The sequence below is a fragment of the Megascapheus bottae genome, chromosome 27 (genome assembly GCF_031878675.1).
Source record: "Megascapheus bottae isolate mThoBot1 chromosome 27, mThoBot2.hap1, whole genome shotgun sequence".
Classification (NCBI taxonomy): domain Eukaryota; kingdom Metazoa; phylum Chordata; class Mammalia; order Rodentia; family Geomyidae; genus Megascapheus; species Megascapheus bottae.
In genome coordinates this window covers 11,035,327-11,047,122 of record NC_143535.1, presented here as the reverse complement: position 1 = coordinate 11,047,122, position 11,796 = coordinate 11,035,327, and positions in this window count along the sequence as shown.

The following is an 11,796-nucleotide window of genomic DNA, read 5'->3' as shown; positions in this document are numbered from 1 at the left end:
ATATCCTGGAGGTCCTTACATTTAGCATCATACTATATGGCCTTATGTATCTAGATTTTATTCTATTGTGAATCTCTGCTAGGAGAGCCCAAGATTTCTACTGCTATGACAAATGAGGGAAACCATTGAGCCTATGTTCCTTTGAGTCTGGCTTACTTCACTTAATCTGATTTTTTCTAAGTCTTTCCATTTCCTTACAAATGGGGCAATATCGTTCTTTCTGACAGCAGCATAGAATTCCATTGTGCAGGGGCCCGGGAGTTTGGCCTAGCGGTTAAAGTGCTTGCCTAGCATGCACAAGGACCCGGGTTCGATTCCTCGGTATCCCACATACACAACCAAGCAAGTGCCAGAGACGAGACTGCAACAAGCGACAGAGAGCGAAAGCAAGCAAGCGGAGCCCAACCGAGTGGTGGCCGGAGCGAGCGGGGCCAGGAGCGTGAGGGAGCGAGCCTGACCGGAGCGAGTGGGGCCAGAAAGAGAAGGGGGCCAAAAAAAAAAAAAAAGAATTCCATTGTGTACAAATACCACATCTTGTTGATCCACTCATCAACTGAGGGACATCTGGGTTGGTTCCATATCTTTGCTATGGTAAATAGTGCTGCCATGAACATCGCTGTGCTAGTGGATTTAGTATGTCCTTGTTTCTGGATGATTGGGTAAATGCCAAGTAGTGGAATTGCTGGGTCATAGGGGAGCTCTATGTTTAGTCTTATGAGGAACTGCCATACTGCTTTCCACAGTGGTTGAATGGGTTTGCAATCCCACCAACAGTGGAGTAGTGATCCCTCCTGGCTACATTCCCTCCAGCATCTGTTGTTATTAGATTTCTTGATCCTGGCCATTCTAACTGGAGTGAGGTGGAATCTTAGAGTTCTTTTGATTTGCATTTCTTTTATGACCAGAGATGTGGAGCATTTCTTCATGTGTCTATAGGCCATTTTTATTTCTTCTTCAGAGAATACTCTCGAAAAAGCTGCTTCTAACAGAGGGTTGTTTGAATACTTGAATGTTTAAGATAATTTCTACAAGGTACTAACAGAGGTCTGGCCTGTTAAAGGTGAGAAATACACTAAATCCTTCCCATGAAATGCATGCTGGTCACCAAATGTGTGGAAGGCACTTCGTGGAAAACCAAATTGCTAAATTCCCTGAGCTTATGTCTACTCAGAGGTTGAAAAGACAGGGAACATGATGGACACTCTCTCTCTCTCTCTCTCTCTCTCTCTCTCTCTCCTCTCTCTCTCTCTCTCTCTCTCTCTCTCTCTCTCTCTCTCTCTCTCTCTCTCTCTCTCTCGCCAGTCCTGGAGCTTGAACCCAGGTCTGAGCACTGTCCCTGAGCTTCTTTTTGCTCAAGGGTAGCCCTCTAGTACTTGACCCACTGTGCCCCTTCTGGCTTTTTCTGAGTATGTGGTACTGAGGAATTGAACCCAGGAGTTCTTGCATGCTATGCAAGCTCTCTACCATTAGGCCACATTCCCAGCCCCTCCTGTTTCTTTCTTGGTAAAACACAGGAAAAAGCTTTGCTTATTGACAATATTAATATGGTTCTGTGTTACTTTGTTACTATTCCAATCTTTTACCATTGTGATGAGTTTTTTTTAAATAAGTTATATTGCTTTAGAGATAATAATTCATATTATCTCAAGATCTCATAACCATGCCAATTATGCTAGGAGATGGCTTTTCTTTGGAAAAGTTGAACTGTCCCTCCTCACTTACAACAGCCCTTGACGATAATTTAGGATATGCCCAGCCCTGGGCCTTTGTTTTTGTTTACACGTTTTTTTCCTTCTTCTGTATGGTGGCATGGCTGCCTCTGATTTAACTGAGGAGCAAAACAGCCTGGATACTCACACTTAAAGACTGACTCCTGTGATTCATCATTCCCATTGTCCAGCAGCAGCCTCCTCAGAACTCTGTGATTCATCGCCTTCATGAAGCAGAAGGAGGTCTCCTGGTTTCTCCCAAGAGACTGTTCCCTGTGCTTGTGGTCAGCATCTGTCACCAGGACACATCAGCCAATCAGCACATTCCAGAGAAGAGGCTGGTGGACAGAAAAAGGAGGCCGGGTTGGAAATAGTACCGTTTCTTGTAATCCTTAACTATTAGGCCAGTGTCAGCCCAGTGCAATGCTCAATGTCATACTCTGACAAGCTGAGCCTGTCTCTGGTGCCTCATGCCTGTAATTCTAGCTCCTCAGGAGGCTGAGATTTGAGGATTCCAGTTTCAAGCCAGCTTGGGCAGGCAGGAGAGCCTTTGAGAGTGTGATCTATTAACTGGCAAAAAGACACACAAGGAGCTCAAGTGGTAGAATGCCAGCCTTGAATACAAAAAGTTAAGGGACAGCAAACAGGTCCTGAGTTCAAGCTCCAGTCCTGGCACAAACAAGCAAACAATAACAGCAGAGCTAGCAGAAGAGTAGAAAAAGTAAGGGTGCAGATAAATAAAATGGGCAAAGGCAAGAGGTTTAAATAAAACCCCTCTGAAACGGACTCTCAATGACTGACCTAAACCAGAAGGTGCTCCTACCTGGGACCAGAAATTCTCAGATAGTTCACAGGATTCCTGTATTTTATTTTGTTTGTTTTTGCCATTCCTCCTGGGGCTTGAACTCAGGGCATGGGCACTGTCCTTGAGCTTCTTTTGCTCACAGCTAGCTAGTATTCTACCACTTAAGCCACAGTGCTACTTCTAGCTTTTTTTCTGTTTATGTAGTACTGAGGAATTGAACCCAGGGCTTTAAGAATGCCAGACAAGCACTCTTACCACCAAGTCACATCCCAACCCTACTCCTGTATTTTAACATTGGACTAGATGCATAGTTCTATGAGAAACTTAGGAGTTTCTCAATTCTAAGAACCAATAGGCACTCTTTGAATTTTATATCTGTCCTTTGCAAATAAGACTTGAACTAGGGCTAGGCGTGGTGGCTCATGCCTGTAATCCTAGTTACTCAGGAGGCCAAGATCTGAGGATGGTGGTTCAAAGCCAGCCTAGGCAGTAAAAAGTCTGTGAGACTCTTATCTCCAATTAACTACCAGAAAAGCGGAAGTGGCACTGTGGCTGAAGGGGTAGGGTGGTATCCTTGAGCTGAAGAGCTCAGGGACAACACCCAAGCCCAGAATTCAAGTTCCACAACTGACCCCCCCCAAAAAAAAATAAGACTTGAACTAACAGAAAGATTCTATTAATATAATTATGATAGAAAGAAGACAAGTCCTTGTTGTCCAATATCCTTCTTCTCAATGCTCTTAACATATTCTTCATTCATAGAGCACCATTATGTTTGGGTATAGAGAAGCTGGGTTAGAGGAGAAGGGAAGTGGAAGAGTAGGATGACTTACGGATTGGTGATACTTTCATAGTTCCGAAGGAGATGCAAGCTTTACTTGTTCACTCATTAGTCTGGTGGGTGACGATGTTGCTAATGGAAATGAAAGGCTGAGTCACCTGCACAGATGAGGGAAGACCTTTTTCTATCTGCTCTGAATATCTTTTTTTTTTTTCTTTCTATTTTGTCAGTCGTAGGACTGGAACTCTGGGCCTGAGCATTGTCCCTGAGTTCTTCAGCTCAAACCTATCACCCTACCTCTTGAGCTACAGTGCCACTTCCAGTTTTCTGGTGGTTAATTGGAGATAAGAGTCTCATGAACTTCAGTGCCCAGGCTGGCTTTGAACCATGATCCCCAGATCTTAGCCTCCTGGGTAGCTAGGATTACAGGCATGAGGCATCATGCCCCGGCCAGCTCTATATACCTTCTGTTAACCTGTAGTTGTATATCAGAGCTCTACATCTGCTTAGAATCCTGCTGAGATTATATCTGCTTTCTGAAGACTTCATGCATGTGGCAGAATTTTGGGTAAATTGAAAAGGAGTGTCAGAGAAAGCAGAAGTTACACAAGCCTTCCGTACCATAAAAATGTACAAACATAAACTCAGGCGTAAACATCTGGTTCATGTAGCTTTATTAAACTACATGAACAATAAGCTGAAGTAAAGAGGAAACTAAAAAACAATAAGTTTATCAATATTCATAATAAAATGGATAGTATCACCTTTTGCTGAAAGAAAACAATGCTCCAAATTCTTTGTTTTTAAAGAAAAAAATCACAAAATCATTACTTTAATATCATATTAATTCATGTGAAGAAAGAAATAGCTTAAAGACATTTTTCCTTGTTTATTTACTACGGGGCATACACTGTTAAAAGCTTCCATGCACAAGGATGGATTTATGTTATACAGCTGTTCATTTATGATGTCTTTTATAGTATTTGCTCTGTGTGAGTCAGTTCAGTTCTTCTACCACTTGTCTCTGTTCCCACTACTTGTAAAACTTTCACTCACTTGTATATTAAGCCTTCACTTGGTTTCAACCCATCACTTGTGTATTATATTTACTTCTTGTAGATTCTGCCCCCTACCCCTGCCTTTTGGCCTAAATCAAAGTGGTTGATCACTCCATTGCATCATAGAGTGATTTTCATACAGATGAATGAAAATGAATCTTAATGGATTAAAATTTTATGGCATTAAAATAACCAGAGGTTTAAAAACAACACTAAAAACAAAAGTTAATCAAAATAGCAATAGACTTTTCAACAGAAATTACTAAATTGATAGATTAAAAGTTTCAAAAATGTCAACTTAAAATTCTGTCTCCAATTATACCACCATTCAATTGTGGGGGTAAAGTAAGGTCAAATAAACATTTTAAGACAGAATAGAGTTTACCTTTTTCAAGTCCTTGCTGAAAGAGCTATAAGTGACTTTAGGAAGGAATAATTGTAATAGAGAAGGAAGGAAAATGAAGAAGGAGCCAGGCATGATGGAGAAGATGGAGGAAATTTTTATCCTCTTGCTTTATTTCCCCCATTTGTTCATTCTTTTTTTTCCATTTCAGAAGGATTACTTTGTCTCTTTCTATTTTTAATTTTTTAATTGTAATGTATAGAGGGGTTACAGTTACATTAGCCAGATAGTAGGTGCATTACTTCTCACACATTGATGCCCTTCTCATGTTTTTTCCCCCCATTTCCCTCCCCTCACTCCCTCCCAATCATCTTATTTTCCCCCTTTCCCTTTCTTATTTCAAATAATCAAACATATATACAATATACCAGGTAACACAGTCCGGTATAGTAACAATATGAGATTAACCAAAGGGCAACAAAAGAGAAGAGAAATAACATAGCATATTAAGAAGAACAACCATGTAAGCTCTTGTTTCTATACCCTAGAGACCCTTTCATTTAGTCTCATCCAATATGACCTTATGAATCTAGGTTTTGTGCTATTGTAATCCTCTGCTAGGTGAGTCTTAGATGTGTACTAATTATTACAAATGATGGAAACCACTGAGCCTGTGTTCCTTTGGGTCTGGCTTAATTCACTTAATATGAGTTTTTCCAAGTCTTTCTATTTTTGTGACTTAGGGCTTTCCCTTTCCATGGAATTTCCATCCACCTTGTATTTTCTTCTTTCGGCTTTCCACTGAGCTTTGCATGATTTTTTTTTTGCCAGTCCTGGGGCTTGAACTCAGGACCTGCGCTTTCTCGAGGCTAGCACTCTACTACTTGAGCCACAGCACCACTTCCAGCCTTTTCTGTGTATGGGGTACCAAGGAATCGAACCCAGGGCTTCATGTATTCTAGGCAAGAACTCTACCACTAGGTCATACTCTTGGCCCCTGTCTGAATATGATTAATGAGGAGAATAAGAAATCACTTGCTTAATATTTTTCAATATTTTATCCTGTAATACTTACATTCAATCACTGGATAATTATAAAGGTGAAAATAAGAAATTTTAAAGTCTTATGTCCAATGATTCAAAACCAACTTGAAAGATCTGCTCCATAACCTTTGGCCTCTTCACTCTTGGTCTTTAGCAGTGGATTCATTTTTATTATGGTTGCAGGTTTGTCCCAACCCAGCAGGTCGACATATGTTCATTGTTTTGTCAAAATATTTTTCCTTTGAGGTGGGGCTTGTGTGTCAGAGACATGGTGTGGTGTCACTTGCATTACTGTTCAAGATATACTTGTCTAGAATTCTCCACAATGCTGGCCAGCAGGCTTTCTGGGTGCTGTGTTTATATTGGTGTGCTGATCTATGGGTGATTCTGTTTCCAGGCTCTTCCTTATTCAAAGCTAGCACTGTATCCACAGTGGATACAGCTCCACTTCCAGCTTTTTTGTTAGTTAACTGGAAATAAGAGACTTATGGATTTTTCCTGCCTGGGCTGGCTTCAAACTTATGATCCTCAGATCTCAACCCCCTGAATAGCTAGGATTACCAGTATGTGCCACTGGCACCTGGCTACAGCATGGTTCTTGTCGTGCCAGAGGATGATAAGTAAGCACAGAGAAGTAGGGGCAGCAGTAACAGTAATGGGAACAGTGTGGTATCTTTGAAAGGATCCCAGGTAAGAGCTATAATTTCTTTTCAGGTGGCCCTGCTTAGGTAGTAGAAAAGGTTACCTAGAAAGGGAAGACGGATTCACATTTCCTATGGTATGTGCAAAACCAGCTTGAGGATTACAGGAAGATATTAAGGGATTTTCTTAGTTAACTAAATATTTTGGTTGCTTCCATGAAACGTACTGTCTTCATAAAAATGACAGAGCACCCTGTTTAAAATACAAGGAGTTTTTAATCTACTCTTAATTAAAGAGTAGATTGAATACCTGCTTTTATCTGTACTTTTTCCTAAAATCCCCTTAAAATTATAGTTAAAAAAATTCACAAGGACAAAATAAAAAGAGAGAAAAAAGGTGTGTGGGTGGCTGGGGGAGGAAAACTGATGGAAAACAAACTGGCTTAAAGCAGTTATATATACACACACATACACATCTACACAAATAGATACATACACACAAATAGACATCCCTGCCTTCATGGTGTCTGCCTCATTGTAAGTGGAGGGAAGTGACTGAGTCAAATGCTGAACAATAAGAAGGGTAAATACGTTGATCACACAGTGTGTGGGAGACTCAGAAGGTAAAAAACACGATGGGAGATTTGGAGCTGGGAGTCAGAATTAGTTGCTGTAGGAGGCACTGCTGTTTTAAATACTGTGACCAGAAAGAGGCTGCATTTTGAGATCTTTGCATTTAAACAGATAGATGGGAAAGAGAAACAACCAGCATACAACATCCCTCGGCCAGTGGCATGCTTAATTGCATGTGTCTAGTTGACTGGGTCATGGTGCCCATCATATAGATGAGACCTGCATCTGCTCACAGCTATCTAGTCTCATACCACACATGTCACTAGCTGGGGAGAAGAGTGGAATTTGGAATGTGAATGTTGCTTTGTATTGCTGTGAAGTTGAAAAATCACGACCAAGTTATATCAAGTTGAGGGATACCCCCCCCCCCGCACTGTGTGTGTGTGTGTGTGTGTGTGTGTGTGTGTGTGTGTATGTGTGTGTTTCATCTCCCTCTCCCAACTTTCCTCAGTATTTTCAGTGGAAGCCATTGGGTTGCTCAGTCTATTACATTTTTTTCCTCCTCCACCATCTTTCCTCTTGCTATTGAAGCTTTGAATGGTGTTATTCCTCTTACTTTCAGTAAGCTAATTTCTGCCCCAGGAGGTAGGCCTACTCTGGTGACTCACTAAGTCTCATTTAGATTTGCCTCTTTTCTGGCCCTGTGACACCATGTTTTTAAATGGTTCAACCCAAGACGAAACCTCTGATGGGTGGAGATCTTTTCTCTAAGTTTTATGTCCATGATCTCTAGGAAAAGTCTGGCATACAGTACTGATTTACCAAATGCAAAATTACGGATTTACAAAATTACAGCAAATTTTCTCTGTGTTGGACTTTGGAGGAATTTGATGAGACTTGGACAGTCAAGAAATATGCTTTTATCTTCCAGTTTCAAGACAGACTTGAATGTACAATAAGGCAAGATGGAGTAACAATTCTTCCTCCTCTCCCTTTCTCTCTCCCTCTCCCCTATTGTTCTTTCTTCCTCTTCTTTCTTGTTCCTCCTCCTTTGCCTCCTTGCTGACTTTTCCCATTTAAATCTGTAGGAAATCCACCCTCAGAGGCACACCTGCCACACTAGAGCTACTTTGTCATTGACTAATGGTTCTTTCTTTTCTTTTCTTTTTTTAAATTTTAGTTTTTGCCAGTCCTGGGCTTAAGCACTGTCTTTGGACGTTCTCAAGGCTAGAGTTCTACCACTTGAGCCACAGCACCACTTCTGGCTTTCTTTCTACATATATGGTACCGAGGAATTGAACCCAGGTCTTCATACATTCTAGACAAGCACTGTACCACTAGGCCAAACTCCTGGCCAGGTTATTTCTTTTCTTGCTGCAAGTTTCTTCCAACATGTTCCAGCATCCAGAAAAGCCAACAAAGATTACCTGGTGATCATGATGTCATTTAGAGATCATTACTTCAACTCTAGGTGAGGTGGCTCACGCCTGTAATCCTAGCTACTGAAGAGGTTGAGATCTGAGGATTAAGGTACAAAGCCTGGCTGGAGCAACAAAAGGACCTAAGACCCTTACCTCTAATTAACCTCTAGAAAATGGGAAATGGGGCTTGGCTCAAGGGTAGGGCGGTGGCCTTGAGCTGAAGAGTTGAGGGACAGTGCCCAGGCAGAGTTCAAGCCCCATGACTCCCTCGCCCCCCCCAAAAGAAGAAACGAAAAAGAAATCATTACTTCAATTCACACATTTTATCATTAACTTATTATTTATTGACACTTCAACATTTTTTACTTCCCAACATAAGCCCATAAAAATTAATTCTTCCTGACTGTCCTTATTTACTTCTTACTTCCTGGCAAATCAAAGTGCTGAAATTATACCATTGACTTTATCTTCTATAGATGAGTTGATTTAGGCTTTATTTTAGTTTTGTTCCTGTTTGGTACCGCTTCCTTTTTTCCTTTCACCCTCTAGACCTGCATTACAGCCTGTCATTTTCATTGTTTGGCTGTGGAGTCTTCCATCTGTATTGACAGATGGCCCAGCCAGCTTCCTTTTCCCCATCCTCCCCCACTGCATGCTTCTATGGTTAGTACAATTAAAGTTCCAATGGCTTGCCAGGCTTGTGTGGCTCATGCCTTTTATCCAAGCTACTCAGTAGGCCAAATCCAACAAGTAAAGTGAAACTCTATATTGAACATAACCAACACACACAAAAAACTGGAAGCATCGATTAAATGAGAGAATGTCTGCTTATTAAGCATGAAGTCCTGAGTTCAAACCTCAGTACCACCAAATTTTAATTAATGAAGTAAACTAGTGATTGCTAACTTAGTAATGGTTTACATCTATTCAGAGCTTAGTAGGTGCCATGCATTGCTTTATAAACATCATGCAATTCATTTTCCATGTCATCAAACTAAAGTGCTGGGTTACCAGTCTTGCAAGTGACATTATTGTTATTCTGTCAGTTTGTGGAACTACAAAACATATATAATTTTGTTCTAGAAGACTGCTCATGTTTTTCTGCTCTATAGAGAATATGGATTTTCACAAATAGCAATTTATTTTCTATTGGAGCCGTTTGTATTGTTTCTAACATGAGACATGATATTGTGTTTATTGTTTGTTTATTGTTTTATTGTGGTACTGAGGTTTCAGTGTAGAACCTTTCATTTTCTAGGTAAGTACTCTACCACCTGAACCACTTCATCAAACATCTGAGAAACAAAGAGGAAAAAAACAAACACACTTTAATGGCTAGTGGAACAAGAATTAGATTTACCTTAGGAACTTTGTAAGCAAGAAGATGAAGTAACATAGTTAAAATGTTAAAAAGAAAATATTACACAAGCCAGAAAACATAAGCAGTCTTCAGTGATGAAAAATACCAACATGCTTTATGCCCAGACCAGCTTGTATTATGAACTTTCTTTTTTTTTTTTTTTTGCCAGTCCTGGGCTTGAGCTCAGGGCCTGAGCACTGTCCTTGGATTTTCTCAAGGTTAGAGCTCTACCACTTGAGCCTCAGCACCACTTCCGGCTTGTTTCTATGTATGTGGTACCAAGGAATCGAACCCGGGTCTTCATGCATGCTAGGCAAGCACTCTACCACTAGGCCAAACTCCCGGCCGTATTATGAACTTTCTATTTGTGCTTTTCTTTGTCACTGGAATGACAGGCTAGTGCCACTTTATCTAGCTGTTGATTGAGATGTAGTCTTTCAAACTTTTATGTTTGGGTTGGCCTTATACCATTTTTCCTAGCTCTCCACCTGGATTCCAGACTTGAGCCACCATGCTGAGTAGCAATCATTATTCACTAAAAAGATATGGGGAGAAATAATTTAGACACATTCCAGAGAATTTGAGGAATACTAATTATGAAACAAATCTAAAAGGCTCAAAGTTGTAAAGAGGTAGATAAACTAAACAGTAAACATGGGCTTGACAGCTATAAAAACCTTGGCTTAGTTCAATACCTAGGGCAAGGCAGTCTGTATTCCTATACTTCCACCTGCTGGCCTATTATGGAATTTAAAAATGTCCCGAAATTCCTAGTCTTACTAAGTCAAAATAGTGTAGAAACTAAGGTGACCCAAGATGTATGGTATTTCAAGGTTTTTTTTTTTTTTTTTTTTTTTTTTTTTTGTAAGTATAGGTCAGTATTTGCTAAATACAAATGAACTGATGATGACATCAAAAGAGTTAGTGTATCAGAAACTATAAATACTTCCTTAACTTTGGTATTGATGTTTTGCCTATATCACCTCGCGTATACTCCCCCTCCTTGTACTGAGAGGTTTGAATTTAGGACCAGTTCTTGGTAGGCAAATGCTCTACTGCTTAAGCCATGCCTATAATCCTTCCTAGTTTTTGTCTTTCTTTTTCTTTGGGTCACAGGGCTTGAGCTGGGCCTGGGTGCTATCCTTGAGCTCTTCAGCTCAAGGCTACCCCCCTATCCTTGAGCCACAGCCCCACTTCTTATTTTCCAGTGATTAATTGGAGATAAGAGTCTCAGGGTCTTTACTGCCTGGGCTGGCTTTGAACTGTGATCCTCAGATCTCAGCCTCCAGAGTATCTAAGATTACAGGTGTGAGCTACCATGCCCGGCTTTAGTTTTTAATACTTTATGAGTTGTATGAATTTGGGTTGGTAGTGGAGAATATAGAGCCTTAATGTTAAAAATTGTCAAAATTATTTAATGCCTTCAGTATCACAAGGAAACATCAAGAAGTCATTTGTACAGAAAACAAGATAACAGATGGAACAAATAAGCACAAAAAATAGCCATTGTAGTTGGGTGGGGTGGTGCATGTCTGTAATCCTAGCTACTCAGGAGGCTGAGATCTGAGGATCAAAGTTCAAAGCCAGGCCAGGCACAAAAGGACCTCAGAATCTTATTTCCAATTAATCTCTAGAAAATGGGAAGCCGAGCTTGGCTAAAGGGTAGGGCTGTAGACTTGAGCTGAAGAGTTCTGGGGACAGCACCCAGGCCTAGTTCAAGGCCCAGGCCTTGTTCAGGCTTAGTTCAAGCCCCACGACGCACAAAACAAAAACAAAAAACAACAACAAAAAAACCCCATCGTTCCATTCTCACACATATTTTGACCATGTTCACTCCATTTGTTCTCCCACCATTTTCTTTTCTTTTTCTCTTGGTACAGGTTTGAACTTGGTTTGGTGCTTTCCAGGCAGGTGCTCTATTCCATGAACCCATGCCTCAAGCCACCTTTTAAATGCTAGTCTCAGTGCTTGAAACTCAGAGCATAGGGCTCTGTCCATGAACGGCTTTTGCTCAAGGCTGGCTCTCTTACCACTTGAGCCCTGGCTCCACTTCCAGCTTTT